General features: G+C 37.8%; 1 long non-coding RNA gene across 1 annotated transcript in view; it reads right to left on the reverse strand.

The window, feature by feature from the left end:
• Window positions 1-14,078: 14,078 nt before the first annotated feature.
• Window positions 14,079-16,263, reverse strand: part of LOC105505564 — a 12,448-nt gene continuing 10,263 nt past the window's right edge. Inside the window, exon 3 of the long non-coding RNA XR_001000767.1 lies at window positions 14,079-14,862. This is a non-coding gene — a long non-coding RNA (uncharacterized LOC105505564). The remainder of the gene's footprint in view (window positions 14,863-16,263) is intronic.

Raw genomic sequence — 16,263 nt, forward strand, 5'->3', positions numbered from 1 at the left:
AATTAACCTCCATTTCCATCCAGGTAGCTACAATGCCATAATTTCATTCCTTTGTATGACTGAGTAGTATTCCAGGGTATGTATATGTACTACATTTTCTTTATCCACTTGTTGATTGATGGGTTTGGTTCTTTATTTTTGCAATTGTGAATTGTACTGCAATAAACGTGTGTGCAAGTGTCGTTTTCACATAATGACTTCTTTTCCTCTGGGTAGATACCCAGTAGTGGGATTGCTGCATCAAATGGTAGATCTACTTTTAGTTCTTTAAAGAATCTCTGGCCAGGCGCAATGCCTCAAGCCTGTAATCCCAGCATTTTGGGAGGCTGAGACGGGCGGATCACGAGGTCAGGAGATTGAGACCATCCTGGCTAACCCGGTGAAACCCTGTCTCTACTAAAAAATAAAAAACTAGCTGGGCGAGGTGGCAGGCGCCTGTAGTCCCAGCTACTTGGGAGGCTGAGGCAGGAGAATAGCGTAAACCCGGGAGGCGGACCTTCCGGTGAGCTGAGATCCGGCCACTGCACTCCAGCCTGGGCAACAAAGCGAGACTCCCGTCTCAACAACAACAACAACAAAAGAATCTCCACACTGTTTTCCATAGTGGTTGTACTAGTTTACATTCCCACTACCAGTATAAAAGTGTTCCCTGTTCACCACATCCATGCCAACATCTGTTTTTTTTTTTATTTTTTTGCTTATGATCATTCTTGTAGGAGTAAGGTGGTATAGTATTGAGATTTTGATTTGCATTTCCCTGATCATTGGTGATGTTGAGCATTTTTTCATATCTTAATTGGCCATTTGAATATCTTTTGATAATTGTCTATTCATGTCCTTAGCCCACTTTTTGATGAGATTATTTGTTTTTTCCTTGCTGATTTGTTTGTGTTCCTTGAAGACTGTGGATATTAGTCCTTAGTCAGATGCAGTTCGTGAAGATTTTCTCCCACTCTGTGGGTTGTCTGTTTACTCTGCTAATTATTTATTTTGCTATGCAGAAGCTTTTTAGTTTAATTAAGTCCCATCTACTTACCTTTGTTTTTGCCGCATTTGCTTTTAGATTTTTGGTAATGAAGTCTTTGCCAAAGCCAATGTCTAGAAGGTTTTTTCCAATGTTATCTTCTATAATTTTTATGGTTTCAGGTCTTAGATTTAAGTCTTTGATCCACCTTGAGTTGATTTTTGTATATGATGAGAGATGAGGATCCACTTTGATTTTTCTACATGTGGCTTGCCAATTATCCCAGCACCATTTGTTGAATAGTGTGTCCTTTCCTCACTTTATATTTTTGTGTGCTTTGTTGAAGATCAGTTGGCTTCATTTCTGGGCTCTATTCTGTTTCATTAGTCTGTGTGCCTATTTTTATGCCAGTACCATGATGTTTTTAGTGACTATAGCCTTGTAGTATAGTTTGAAGTTGGGTAATGTAATGCCCAGATTTGTTCTTCTTGGTTTTTCTTTGGCTCTGCAGGCTCCTTTTTGGTTTTATATGAATTTTAGGGTTGTTTTTTCTAGTTCTGTGAAGAATGATAATGGTGTTTTGCTGGGAATTGCATTGAGTTTGTAGATTGCTTTTGGCAGTATAGTCATTTTCACAATAGTGATTCTACCCATCCATGAGCATGGGATTTGTTTCCATTTGTTTGTGCCATCTGTGATTTCTTTCATTAGTGTTTTTTAGTTTTCCTTGTAGAGATCTTTCACCTCCTTGGTTAGGTATATTCCTAAATATTTTATTTTTTGCAGCTATTGTAAGTGGGGTTGAGTTCTTGATTTGATTCCCATCTTGGTCGCTGTTGGTGTATAGCAGTGCTACTGTTACCAGTGGAAGATGTCCATGTTCTTGGCATTTTGACCAAAGAATTGGGCAAAATGCACAAATAAAGCAAGGAAAGAATGAAGTGACAAAAGCAGAGATTTTTATTGAAAATGAAAGTACACTCCACAGTGTGAGAACGGGCATGAGCAGTGGCTCAAGGGCCCCAGATACAGAATCTTCTCGGGTTCAAAAACCCCCAAGAGGTTTCCCATTGACCACTTGGTGTTCACCCCATGTAAGGCCTGCAGTCAGTCTTTTTAATTGTGGAAAGCAACCAATCAGAGGCTGAAGTGAAGTTACAAAGTTACACTCCTATGCAAAAGTTACACTCCTATGCTCTTTGCAACCAGTCGGGGGTACTTTCAATTTCCCATCTGCAGAAAAGGGGATTTGCAAAGGGAGTAGCGTCTGGTCCTTTTTTTACTTAGGCATGGCAAGTTAGGGTTTTCCTTCCAATTGCATTCTAGGAAGTCAGTGTGAAATGGCCTTAGATTCCCTGCCTCCAGACCCTATTCTCCTGCCTCACTACTGATTTGTGTACATTGATTTTATATCCTGAAACTTTACTGAATTCATTTATCAGTTCTAGAATCTTTTTGGATAATTTTCTACTATATGATTATATCACTAGCAAACAGCAACAGTTTGATTTCATCTTTACCAGTGTGCATGCCCTTTATTTCTTTCTCTTGCCTGGTTGGAATATAGCAGCATGATTGGTAGCCAAAAGTGGAAATGACTCAAATGTCCATCAAATGATGGATGGATAAATGTTATATACCTATACAATGGAATATTATTCTGCAATAAAAGTAAATGAAGTACTGCTGGAGGATTCTAAAAAGATGGTGGAATAGGAAGCACCAGGATTCTATCTTCCCACCTAGAAAAGCAATTGCACTGTCAAAACCTATCTCTTGTAATTATGTTGGAACTGTGGAGTCTATTAAAGGCTTGCAACTTTCAAGGGAAGGCTTGGACAGAAAACTGAAGTTTATTTTGATGAATTTCAGCTCTTAGTTCAGTGTCATCTACCCAACCCAAAACCCCAGCTCCCTAGCAGGCAGTCTGCATTACTTGCAGGAGCAGCTTGCACATAGCTCATGAGAATCAGTGAGCAGTAAGGACCCTGTCCTCCTATTGATGAGGGTCTATGTTTTGATAATTGATTGCTGCTTCTGATCAAGGAGATGCAAACACAGAGGTAGCAGCCATTGTTGTTGCACCTTCCCCCACCATTGTAAGCTTTTACTCCTCCAGCTGAAGCAACTTCCAGGAAATTTTCCTTGTTTTCTTCCTTTTGGAAGACAAACATTAAAGACTAAGACATTAAAAAGCAACCACATTTACAGAGAAAAGTATAAAGTTAAATTGAACACCCAGAGAAAGGCATAAACTCAGAAAAAAAAAAAACCTGAGAAGACCTTAAATCATAAAGATGCTCAAATAACTAAGGGAAGATGTGGAGAAAGTGAAGAAAATAATATACAAACAAAATGGAAATATCAATAAATAGAAAACTAAAAAAGAAATCAAGGAAATTCTAGAGCTGAAAAGTACAACTGAAATGAAAATCTTACTATTGGGATTCAAAAGCAGATTTGGGCAGGCAGAAGAAAGAATAAGTGAACTTAAAGATAAGACAATTGAAATTGTTGTATTTGAGAAACAAAATATTAAAAAGTTAAAAGTGAACAGAGCCTAGGGGACCTGTAGAACACCATCAAATGGACCACAATATGCATTGTGGGAGTCCTTGAGAAAAGAGAAAGAAGTAGTGTGATAATTTGAAGAAACAATGGCTGAAAACTTCCCAAGTTTAATAAAGGATATGAATATGATCATCACAGAAGCTCAATGAACTCCAAGTAGGATTAATTCAACCAACCTCCAATGAAGCACATTATCCATCAAACTGTCAAAGGACAAGAAAGAAGCAACTCATCACATACAAGGGATTTGCAAAAATCCTCTACAAAATACCGAATTTCAGCAGTATATTACAAAGATACTGCACCATGGCCAAAAGGGATTTATTCCTAGAATATAAGGATGGTTTAACCTACAAAAATCAATGCAATATGCCACATTAACAGAAGGAAGGAGAAAAACTGAATGATCCTTTTAATTGATGCAGAAAAAGCATTAAATTCAGCACTCATGATTAAAAAAAAAAAAAAAACTTGGAATAGAAGGAGACTGCCTCAACTTAATAAAAGCCATATATGAAAAACACACACCAAGCATCATGCTCAATTCTGAAAGACTGAAAGCTTTTCATCTAACATCAGATATAAGGTGAGGATGCTGGCTTTCACTACTGCTATTAAACATAGTACTGGAAGTACAAGTCAGAGCAATTAGGCAAGAAAAAGAAATATAAGGCAGCCAGATTAGAAAGGAAGAAGTGAGATTATCTCTGTTTGCAAATGACAGGTCTTATACATAGAAAACCCTAAAGATATCATTTTTAAAACTATTAGAATTAATACATTCAGCAAAAATTGCAAGAGACAAAGTCAGTACATAAAGTCAGTTGTATCTCTATACACTAATGATGAACAATCTAAAAGAAAATTAAGAAAACAATTTACAATAGTAGCAAAAAGAATAAAATACTTAGGAATTAACTAAATAGATGAAAGATGCATACAATGCAAACCATAAGACAAATAAATGGAAAGCTATCCCATGTTCATGGATTAGAGGACAATATTATTAAGATGTCAGTATTACCCAAAGTAGATATGCAGATACAATGCAATACCTATCAAAATCTCAGAAAAGCAGAAATAAAGAAATCCATCCTAAAATTTATATGTAATTTCAAGGAACCCCAAAAGCCAAAATAGTCTTGAAAAAGAACAAAGTTGGAGCACTAATATTTCCTGATTTCAAAACTTACTATAAAGCTAAAATAATTGAAATAATGTGGTACTGCATAAAGACAGCTTTATAAACCAATGGAATCAAATTTAGAGGTCAGAAGTAAACTTTCACATATATGGTCACATGATTTTTCACAAGGGTTTTGTGAAACTCAGTGGGGAAAGGATATTATCTTTCAACAAATGGTTCTGGGAAAACTGGATATCCACATGCAAAAGAATGAGGTTGGACCCTTACCTCACACCATATTCAAAAATAAAGTGGATCAAAGACGTAAATTTAAGAACTAAAACTATGAACTCTTATAAAGAAACAAAGCAAAAGCTTTGCCACATTGGATTTGACATGAATTTCTTAGATATGACACCAAAAGCACATGCAAAAGTAAACAAATTGGACTGCACAAATACTAAGTACTATTGCATTTTAAATACTTTTATTCAAAAGACATTATCAGCAGAATGAAAACGCAACCTATGAAATGGGAGAAAATATTTGCAAATGATATATCTAATATCCATAGGTATCCAAGGTATTAATATGCATAACAAAGAACTCCTAAACTCAACAACAATTATAAAAACAAACAATCCAATTCAAAAAATGGACAAAGAACTTGATTAGACATTTCTCCAAACATTCATGAATTGCCAAGAAGCACATAAAAAGATGCTAAATATCACTAATTATTAGAGACATGAAAATCAAAACCACTATGAGATACCACCCTCACTAGGAAGACTACTATTAAGACAAAATAAATATTGGCAAGGATGTGGAGAAATTGAAACCCTTATGCACTGTTAGTGGGAATATAAAATGGTACAACTGCTATGGAAAACAGTATGGCAATTCCTGAAAAAATTAAAAATTGAATTACCATACGATCCAGCAATCCTATTTCGAGTATATATCCAAAATAATCACAAGCAGGATCTTGAAGAAATATATGTAAACTCATGTTCACAACAGCTAAAATGTTGAAGCAACCCAAGTGACCATTGACAGATGAATGGATAAGCAAATGTGGTATATATGCACTGTGGAATATTATTCAGACTTTAAAAGGAAGGAAATTCTGACATATGCTACAATGGGATTAACCTTTGAAAGCACTTACGCTAGGTAAAGTAATAATAAAAGCCATATATGAAAAACCCACAGCAAACATCAAATTCAATACTGAAGGACTGAAAGCTTTTCATCTAAAATCAGGTACAAAAGCAAGAATGCCTGCTTTCACTACTGCTATTCAACATAATACTGGAAGTCCTAGCCAGATCAATTAGGCAAGAAAAAGTCATAAAAAGACAATATTGTATTGTTCCACTTATATGAGGTGCCCAGAACAGTCAAAATCATAGAGACAGAAAGTAGAATCGTGTTTTCCAGCGTCTGTTAACACAGGGGAAATGAGAGGTTATTGTTTAATGGGTATAAGTGTCAGTTTTAAATAATAAAGAGTTCTGGAGATGGATGGTAATGGTGTTCGTATAGCAATGTGAATGTGTTTAATATCATGGTAATGTACACTTACAAATGGTTAAGATAACAAGTTTTATGATAGGTATTTTTTTACCCAAATAAAAAGTTTTAGAAAAAAAAAGGAATGAAGTACTGATAGATGCTACAACATTGATGAACCTTGAAAACATGAATATTATGTTACAAAAGAAGCCAGACACAAAAACTACATATTGTATAATTCCATTAGTATGAAATGTCCAGAACAGGTAAATCTATAGCGATTGAACATGAACTAGTGGTTGCCTAGGGCTGGAACAAAGGAGTTGTTGAGGGGAAATGGGTGGGTGACCACTAAAAGTTGAATTGTATGGTATTAGTATATGAATTATATGTCAACAATAAAGATGTTACAAGAAGTATTAATGGAATGGTGGGCAAACCATAACTGTGGAGTCGAACATGTAAGAAAAATGGGTTTCCCAAGACTGATTGATATATGGCTCATATCTCCCATGTTTAACTAGCCTGTAGAAGATTTTAATTTCTGGTCAATTTCCCCATCAGTAACATATAGATCATAATATTTGCCTTATTTTTGTGAAGAATAGTGAGGTAATCCATTCCATGTACTTAGCCCAGTGCCTGATGTATACAAAGTGCTTAACAGTGACTGTTACATTACGTAGTTTTCCAAAAGGATGAAAGTAGGTTCTAGAATATGTTTATTGATATTCCAAAATGAAAATAAGAAAATTTATAAAATTATGTGTGGAATTCTATAAGAAAAATAGATGCTACATTATCAAACATTTTTTAACTTATGAAAGGTTTAGTTATTCATGTATCAATTTCAAATAAATGTTAAATGTTACAATTATAGAACCCTTGTGCGATATAACTGAGCATTAAAGGTGAAATGGATAGTGTAAAAATCATAATAACATCCCCACTTAAATGGAAGTCAGAGTTCCAGTTATCTCAACCACCTAAAACCAAGCTGTAAACGAAAACAAGTGTAAAAGATGTGAAAGCAATAATACGAAGGTAACACAGTTGTGAACTAAACTTGAGCCATTTTTAGGGCAGTCTTTCACAGTCCTTTCACTTACTTTAGTCTCATAAACTCAGGTCTCTGAATTCCCAGCCCAGAAATTAGGACGTGATAATTTCAAAAAAGGAAAACAGTTGTGTTGTTAAAAGTAGGGACTCTGACACCAGGAAAAAAAATTCCTTTGAAAGAACTCAAAGCTTAGCAGAAATACGCTTAACTATCCCAAGAATAGTATAAGTTTCAGTGGAAACTTTTGTTCACAGATCAGGATTGTATTAGTTTTCACAGTATGTTTGTGGTATTTCAGAGGCTGCCATGAACAGTGAGGAATAGATTTCATCTTATGCCATACCCCATCTTGCTTTTCTTTTTCAGCAGTCTGGCTGTCACCCAAGCTGGAGTGCTCTGGCGCAGTCATGGCTCACTGAAACCTCTGCCTCCTGGGTTCAAGTGATTCTCAAAGGTTGACAGACTGACATGCATAAAACAAAAAATAAAAAGAATGAAAAGCAAAGATGACCTAGACTAAAACAAATTTTTTTTTGTCTCTTCTAATGGCAAGCAGAGACAAACATTAAATTGCAATATTGTACAATCATTCACCATCTGTAATTCACAATCTATAGTGACAATCTTGAGCTACTAAAAAAGGTTGATTTCACTATTACCTCTTTAATAAGGCAGAGCACTATTCGTTTTCAATAATTTCATCCAATTTTGCCTGTGGAGCTCCTTAACTTCTGGGCCCACTGGGAGGTGAATAATTCATAACCGCTACATGAAAGAGCTCACAGACTGAAAAAGGAAATAGGCTTAAACAAAGGGAGCACAGTGTGACACACAAGGTACAGATTTAGCTTGAAAAGTGGAGGAATTAATTACGAGGAGAGTGACAATAAAATGGTTTCTACAAAGTGTTGACATCAGAGCTGACTTTTTTTTGGCAGGAGGGAGACCTGAATTTTATTATTACTCAAATCAGTCTCCTCAAACATTCAGGGGTCAGAGTTTTTAAGGACAATTTGGTGGGTGGGGGTAAGCCAGTGAGCCAGGAATGCTGATTGGTTAGGTCAGAGATGAAATCATAGGGAGCTGAAGGTGTCTCCTTGCACTGAGTTCCTAGGTGGGGGCCACAAGATCAGATGAGCCAGTTTATTGATCTGGGTGGTGCCAGCTGATCCATCAAGTGTAGGGTCTGCAAAATGTCTCAGGCACTGATCTTAGAAGCGGTGTATCCTTAAATATTGTAGCCTCTAGCTGCATGACTCCTAAACCATAATTTCTAATCCTGTGGCTAATGTTAGTCCTACAAAGGCAGTCCAGTGCCCAGGCAAGAAGGAAATTTGTTTTGGGAAAGGGATAAACTCTAAACTATACACTAAGTTCCTCCCAAAGTTAGTTCAGCCTATGCCCGGGAATGAACAAGGACAGCTTGGAGGTTAGAAACAAGGTAGAGTTGGTTAGGTCACATCTCTTTCACTGTCTCAGTTACAATTTTGCAATGGCAGTTTCAATCCCTCCCTTTGGGTTTTATAAAACCTTAATCTTAACATGTTGGATAATGAAGATGGAAAAGGGGCAAAGACCATTCTAACTTCTTCCTGCTGATCAGGGGCATAGTGGGGGTAGGTGTTGACCCAAGGTGAGAGGAGTGGAACCACTTTGCAACTGTCTGAGCATACTCAGGCAGAACTGGCTGTGGTTCCAAGGCTTGCATGGCAAAGGCATTAGTATTGTCATCTATAGTTTTAGTATTGCATTTAAGGGAACAGGTAAATGCTGAGTACTAGGGTAAGTAGTGCAATGCGCAGTTTTTTTGTTGTTGTTGTTTGTTTGTTTGTTTTTTGAGAGGGAGTCTCGCTCTGTCGCCCAGGCTGGAGTGCAGTGGCGCCATCTCAGCTCACTGCAAGCTCCGCCCCCCCGGGTTCACGCCATTCTCCTGCCTCAGCCTCCTGAGTAGCTGGGACTACAGGCACCCGCCACCGCGCCCGGCTAATTTTTTGTATTTTTAGTAGAGACGGGGTTTCACCGTGTTAGACAGGATGGTCTCGATCTCCTGACCTTGTGATCCGCCCGTCTCAGCCTCCCAAAGTGCTGGGATTACAGGCGTGAGCCACCATGCCCAGCCAATGCGCAGTTTTAAAAGTAAACATTTGCAAGATAATGTTTAGGGCTAACTATGACATGAACCCAAAAATTCCTGTCCTCTGGAGACCAAAAGAAAGTATTTCCACATGGTCACAAGGTTAAGGTCTTAAGGACACAAAATTAAATAAATAAATTTCATCTAGTATTGCTTTCACGGACCTGCAGCAAAGTTTGTACCTCACCAGCCTGCTAGGCTGGCTTGAAAAGCAGGCTTACGGGTGTCCTAAACCCATGTTCTATCCTGTGATATCCCTCTCTCCATTATAGAAAGACAAATTTTTAGCACAAAATGTACCAGATTTGCTACAGCCTAAGACTAGCCTCACGAATCCTTTAAAAAAAATCTATTAATCAAACCCGTGCAGAGAAGACAACCAGTTACACTTACCATTTACAAACACACACACAAACAGATGCACACAGAGAGACCAGACATTTGTGTGGTAAGAATTTCTTACCCTTTCTGCCAGCATACTAGGTTTTCAGGTTCCCTTTCTCTGCAGCTTCCATAAGAATGGAACAGTTTTTGATGACCTGCTTGCTATGCCATAGCTGTGAGGGTCAAGCCACTTAACAAAAGAAAATCATCCTTTTCTGTTTTATGAAGCCATAGGCAAAAGATTCTCAATTGTGCAAGATGCTGCCCAATGGCCTGCATGGGGAACCAAATTAACATTTTTCATCCCAGCAAAATACATATAACAAAACAGACACTAGTCACCTTGTTCAGCACCCAATATCAACCTGACAAAGCTCAAACTTTCTCCTGTTGGTCCCTGTTGTCTTTGATCCACTCCAGGTGGGAAGGGATCACCTCCAGATGGTAATTCACATTGGGGTCTCTGGTCAAGGTGAAGAGCGAATAGTCACCCCAAGACAGGCCTGTCGAGCTTTCTTTAGGACTCACCAAATGTGACCAGACAAATAAGGAGGATTTCTGAGTTAAGTCTGCTGGACTTCCGCAAGCAATTTCTTCAGAGGTCCCCTTCAAATACACAAAAACGCACAAAGATGAGACAGACAGGATTCCCAATGTGATCCCTAACCAACAACTCCAAGAGTTGGTTCCCTTCCAAACTATCCTCCTACTCTCCATCTGATAGATCTCCCTGAAATCTTCCTGATTGAGAAGTCTCCTGAACCAAGACTCTTCCTACTAGTTAGGGAGAGGCAACTGAGACCCCCCCAGGAGCTGAACTGAGACAGGCACCCCACAATGGGGCTACATCCAAAACAAGACCCCCAAAGGAGCTGAAGGAGACAGACATCATGGTAGAGCTACAGACACCTTGCAATGTGGCTATGGACAGACACCCCACCATGGGGTTACAAGGCCAGTTGCGAGAAGGAAGAAAGTGTTTGCAGCTCCTAGGATACTCACCAATGCAGACACCCCACAATGGGGCTACAGACAGACACCCTGTGATAGGGCTGCTGTTATGAGACATCTCCCCAGGACTATTTCTCTATTGCAATTAAATCCATGCATATTATGAAATGGGAGAGTTCCCTGACCCCCTCCCTCGTGGAACTTGCGACAGGGGTGCAGCTCATTTGCTCCACCACTGTGCTCAAATACCTTACAGGATGGGGAGCACGCAGACAGGCAGGTGCAGGAGCCAGGGCAAGCGTGTTTGGTCTCAGGACCCACAGTAGCATCTAGGAGTGTGTTACAATTAATGCTCTTTTAGCAGTTGCCATCTGCAGACAGCTAAGTGTTACACCAGCTCAGTGGAGTCAGGGTGACAGCCTTTTACACCCTGCCCTCTTGGTACCTGGGTCCTTGTCCCACAAGGAAGAATCCAGTCGCATGGACTTAAAGGATGGTGAATGTGGGGATTTTACTGAGTGATGCAGGTGGTTCTTAGAGGGATAGGTGGGAAGCTGGAAAGGGGATAGAGTGATAAGATTATCTTTCCCTGAAGTTCAGCCATCCCATCTCCTTTCCGACCATCCCCAGCCAAACTCCTCTCAACGTTCAGATGCTCCTTCTCTTCTCTCCTTCTCTGCTGCTCCATTCCGCTGCTCTTCTGATTGTGGATCCTGGGGTTTGGGCATTTTATGGGTACAGGATGGGGGCATGGTGAGCAAGAGTGGTCTTGGAAAAGGCAACATTGGGATGTGAAAACAGGAATGCCTGTTCCCATTTAGGGCCACAGGTTTCCAGGCTTGAGGGTGGGGCCTTTTCCGGGGAACTGTTCTCTTCTACCTACTATTTCCTTGCCTCCTGTCCATATCAGTTGGGTTGGCAGCACCCTACTAGTATAGAGAGTACCAGAGTCAGTCCCCAGTCCAAGAGAACTAGGCAGCCACTTGGGTTGACCTCTGGATCCATCGCTGGAGGCGGGTACCAAACCACAGGCAGGTAGCCACAAGGGCAATCCCAGATGAGCCCCCAAATTTGTAACTGCCCAGTGGGTTTGCCTTGCCCGCTGCCTAGACAGAGCCTGATTTATCAAGACAGGAGAATTCCAATACAGAAAGAGTAATTCACACAGAGCTGACCATATGGGAGACTGGGATTTTATTATTTCTCAAATCATCCTCCCAGAGCTAACTTTTGAAGAATAAAAAGAATTGTGCAAAAAAGATAAGGCATTGTACACAGAGATGATAGCATTTGCCAAGACATAGAGGCATCAACTAGTTTACTCCAGGATCTTTAGGTAATTCAGAATTGCTGGCTCAAAACATGCAAGATGGGCCCAGGCACAGTGGCTCACACCTGTAATCCCCACCCTTTGGGACATTGAGGTAGGCAGATTACTTGAGGCCAGGAATTCAAGAACAGCTTGCCAACATGGCAAAACCCCACGTCTACTAAAAATCCAAAATTAAAACAAAACAAACAAATAGCCAGGCATGGCAGAGCACACCTGTAATCCCAGCTACTTGAGAAGCTGAGGCATGAGAATCACTTGAACCCAGGTGGCAGAGGTTGCAGTGAGTCATGATCATGCCACTGCACTCCAGCCCAGGCAACAGAGCAAGACTGTCTAAAAAAAAAAAAAAAAAGGCAAGATGGGGTATGACGTAACACGAAATCTATTTCTTATTGCCCATGGCAGCCTCTGAAATACCACAAACATACTGTGAAAACTAATGCAATTCTGATCTGTGAACAAAAGTTTCCATTGAAACTAATACTAACCTTGGGATAGCTAATCATATTTCTGCTAAACTGTGAGTTCTTTAAAAGCAGCAACTGCATTTTAGGCATTTCTGTACACTTAGTAGTATATGCATTTAAGTCTTTAATGAATATTTACTGAGTTCACATAACGGAACTCATGAACTAATAATTTGTGAAAAACCTATGTGCTTTGTGCTATTAAGTTCATCACTTTTTTGATACTTTATCGGGAAAGTGGAAGTTACCTAAGAAATTAGTGTTTTTGATCAGGGAAGAGAGAGGAATAAATTTCTAAAATGGGATATTTTGGGTAAGTGCAGAACTCTAGTAAATTAGGAAAATCAGAGGCACCATGAAAACACAGAACTTGCATGTAAGTGAGGAAGGAACGAGGAGGGGATGTTAATGACATACTTTGCAATTTTATAGAATACAGCAGTTCTAGGTACCCTCTCCCTCTCCCTACACATTCCATTTAACATCTTCTTCCTTCTCCCCTCTAAAGTGAGTACCCTCTGGCTGTCGATAACTCTACAAGGGAAGAAAATTAAGAACATGTAAGAACAAGGTGATTTAGCAAGAAGTAGGTATGTGAAGCAAAGGAAGCTGGTTGTTATTCAGGGACTTTCCCTTTGATGGGCTTTATGCTTTTAAAACTCTGATGATACTGGATATCAATAGATAACTATAGGCACTGAAAATGTATTTAGAATTTATGACTTATCAAGGACTATGAGATTTTAAGAATATAAGATCAATATATGTAAACAGTGCCATGTGTCTTGCCTCTCCACTGTTTAATACTAGTTACATGTATAAATTTTAAATGTGCATAGTCTGAAATATGATCCCAGAAATAGATAATACTTCCCCATCATCTGTCATCATTTACCATACTATGTAGAGAAATAAATAAGTACACAATATGAGGAAGAGAACAGTATAAAGTTGAGCAACTCTCTATGTTTTGAATAAAGGCTTTCACGTAGAAAAGCCAATATTTATTTAATGTAGGTAACCAAGAAGAAAATTTAAGTAAGTTGAATGCCAAGAATTGAGAACATGTGACCATGCACATCTCCTATAAAACTGTTCAAAGTAATACACCTTATAAAAAATTTCAGATTCTACATAGTCATGAAATTTTAAATCACTTAAAAATAGTTATTCAGCACCTATGTGTAAAATGCTGTTTTTACACATTTAGAATATATCAGCAAACTAATATATTCCTTAGAAGTCCATTACTTCAACCACCTAGAACCCAGTTGCAAAAAAAAAAAAAAAAGTACAAATGTCTGGAAAACAATAATATGAAGCCATCAAAAAGTTTTGTGAGTTAAGTTTGAGCAATGTTTGTGAAAATCGTTCACAGTCCTTTGATTTACTTTATTCTAATAAGCTGAGATCTCAGAATTTCTAGTCCACAAAGTAGAATGTGATAATTTGAAAGGAAAGGAAAGAAAAGAGATGAGATGTTTTAAGTAGGTTACTTTTCTGAATTTTACACCTGTGTATGCTATTGTTAATGCACATTCATTTATAGAACACAAAGACTTTATAATTGTAAAGTTTAACGCACATGTATTTGAAATGGATATATTGATATTGAGATATTTTGTAAATTAAAAAACTGATAATGTGAGAAATATTTTCATTAAGGAATCAAAAATTATTTCTCTTCAATGGAGAGAGAGGACAATAAATAATAAACATAATAAATAAATAACTCCTATGTTAAAAGATGACAAACAATATACAAAACATAAAGCAAAATAGAATCAGAAGTGTCAGGGGGTGTTCTGGTAGTGAGATTGAACTTTTAAATATTGTAGTCAGGTTAACGGTTATTGAGGTAACAATTGAGGCTTTCATTATAGTTATATACAGATTTGACATATAATAAAATCTACCTATATAAAAATATAGAGAGAGACATATATGTGTCTATATGTGCATTATATATCAGATATATCACATATCTGGATATCATTATAATGAAAATATGCCTAACTATCAAAAAACTCAAGGCCTTCTTTTTGTTATTCACTGTCACGTGTCATACCAAAGGCTGGAGACCTTCAGTTTGCCTTTAACCCTGAGTAGCAGGACAAAGCCACTTCTAGCTTGTATTCCAGAAATACATTTCTTAAAACAAGTGCTCTAAGGAAAAAAGCATTTGCAATGTAATTATTTTTATTTGTTTAGTAGATTTTTACAGCACTTATTTCATGTGTTTAACACCTTTTAGCATATATCCATCTGCCGTAAGGCAAAAGTTTAAAGGGATTTCCTGCAGTGATGCTTTTGCTTTCTCAGTGTGTGATTAGAAGTCCTGTGATCGACCTTAACTGAAGAAGGATTTAATAGGAATAAATTATGGAAAAGAAACGAAATGAATCAGAATTTAGCTTTTGAGAAATCAACAAACAATTTACTTTTTAAATTATCGATAAGAAAACCCTCTGTTTATAAGTTGTGCCTCATTGGCTAATAATTACTCCTTGAAAATATCTACCCATATCATTGAATCTAAGTGCCATTTGCTAAGATATCCTATAGTTTTAGCTTTTCTCCGTGCAGATTAATAGCAGAAGCTATACTTCATCCAGACAAAAATATTTAACATCAAAAGCAAAAATTATGAAATAAGGAAGCTAAACACCAAGGCTCCATTTAAGGTATGCAAATAGTATTGATCATTAGTGATAATCATCTTCTGCTCATGTGCTATGCTAGAGCAAAGAATAATCAACTCCCATACACAAGGAAAACGATCTTCAATTTGCTCTGTTGTTATAAAAGTGCTTTTAAGTCTCTCATATTCATATTGACTTATATTCTTTACTGTTAATATCACTTCACAAAAAGACTAAAAGTACATTTTGGTTTATTAACAGTAATAGACAATTAGTTATAAAATTTGCCTGTGGTTAAATTTATACTCAACTTATTCTCAAACAGATTTGAGGCTGCTTGCAGTAACATTGATACAATGAGTAGTAAATACAGATGAAGAGGAAGTCAATATGCTAACCCTAAGTTTGCTCAGTTTCTGAAGATACCTTTATGGCAAAAAGCCAGGTCAGTAAACAGATCCAGCAAAAGTGCCAACACCCTTCATTGGGAAAACTTCCTCTCCTGAACCTTTAAATCAGGAGAGTGCTTTTTTATTGGACACCTATGATGCAGTAGAGCTTCAAATTTTAAGCAGCCAGTTTTAAAAAGAAAATAAAGTACTACAATACCAAGCTCTTGGGTAAAGAAGAAGAAATCACGGGTGTTCCTCAGGAAAAACTTGTTATCCAAGCATTAATTTTTGAAGTAATTTCTCAGGTGGCATTTTTATTAGGGGTAGTGAGTGATGTAAGTGACAGGGCCTTCAATAGCATTTTTACAGCATGGTCCAGAGAGGTTCCTAATGGTTGTGTCCTACAGCGACCTTAAATTTTTTTAAAGCATAACTATAAATCTCAGTAAAGATGATTCTGCATTGTCACATTTTCTTGACAATAGTCTGACAAACTACACTTCAAAAACCACATGCTTTTAAAAATCGGAATTTTTCAACAGCCCTTCATGCTAACAACTCTCAATAAATTCGGTATTGATGGAACATATCTCAAAATAATAAGAGCTATTTATGACAAACCCACAGCCAATAACATACTGAATGAGAAAAAACTGGAAGCATTCCCCTTGAAAACTGGCACAAGACAGGGATGCCCTCTCTCACCGCTCCTATTCAACAT

Source organism: Colobus angolensis, unplaced genomic scaffold (genome assembly GCF_000951035.1).
Source record: "Colobus angolensis palliatus isolate OR3802 unplaced genomic scaffold, Cang.pa_1.0 Scaffold126, whole genome shotgun sequence".
NCBI lineage: Eukaryota > Metazoa > Chordata > Mammalia > Primates > Cercopithecidae > Colobus > Colobus angolensis.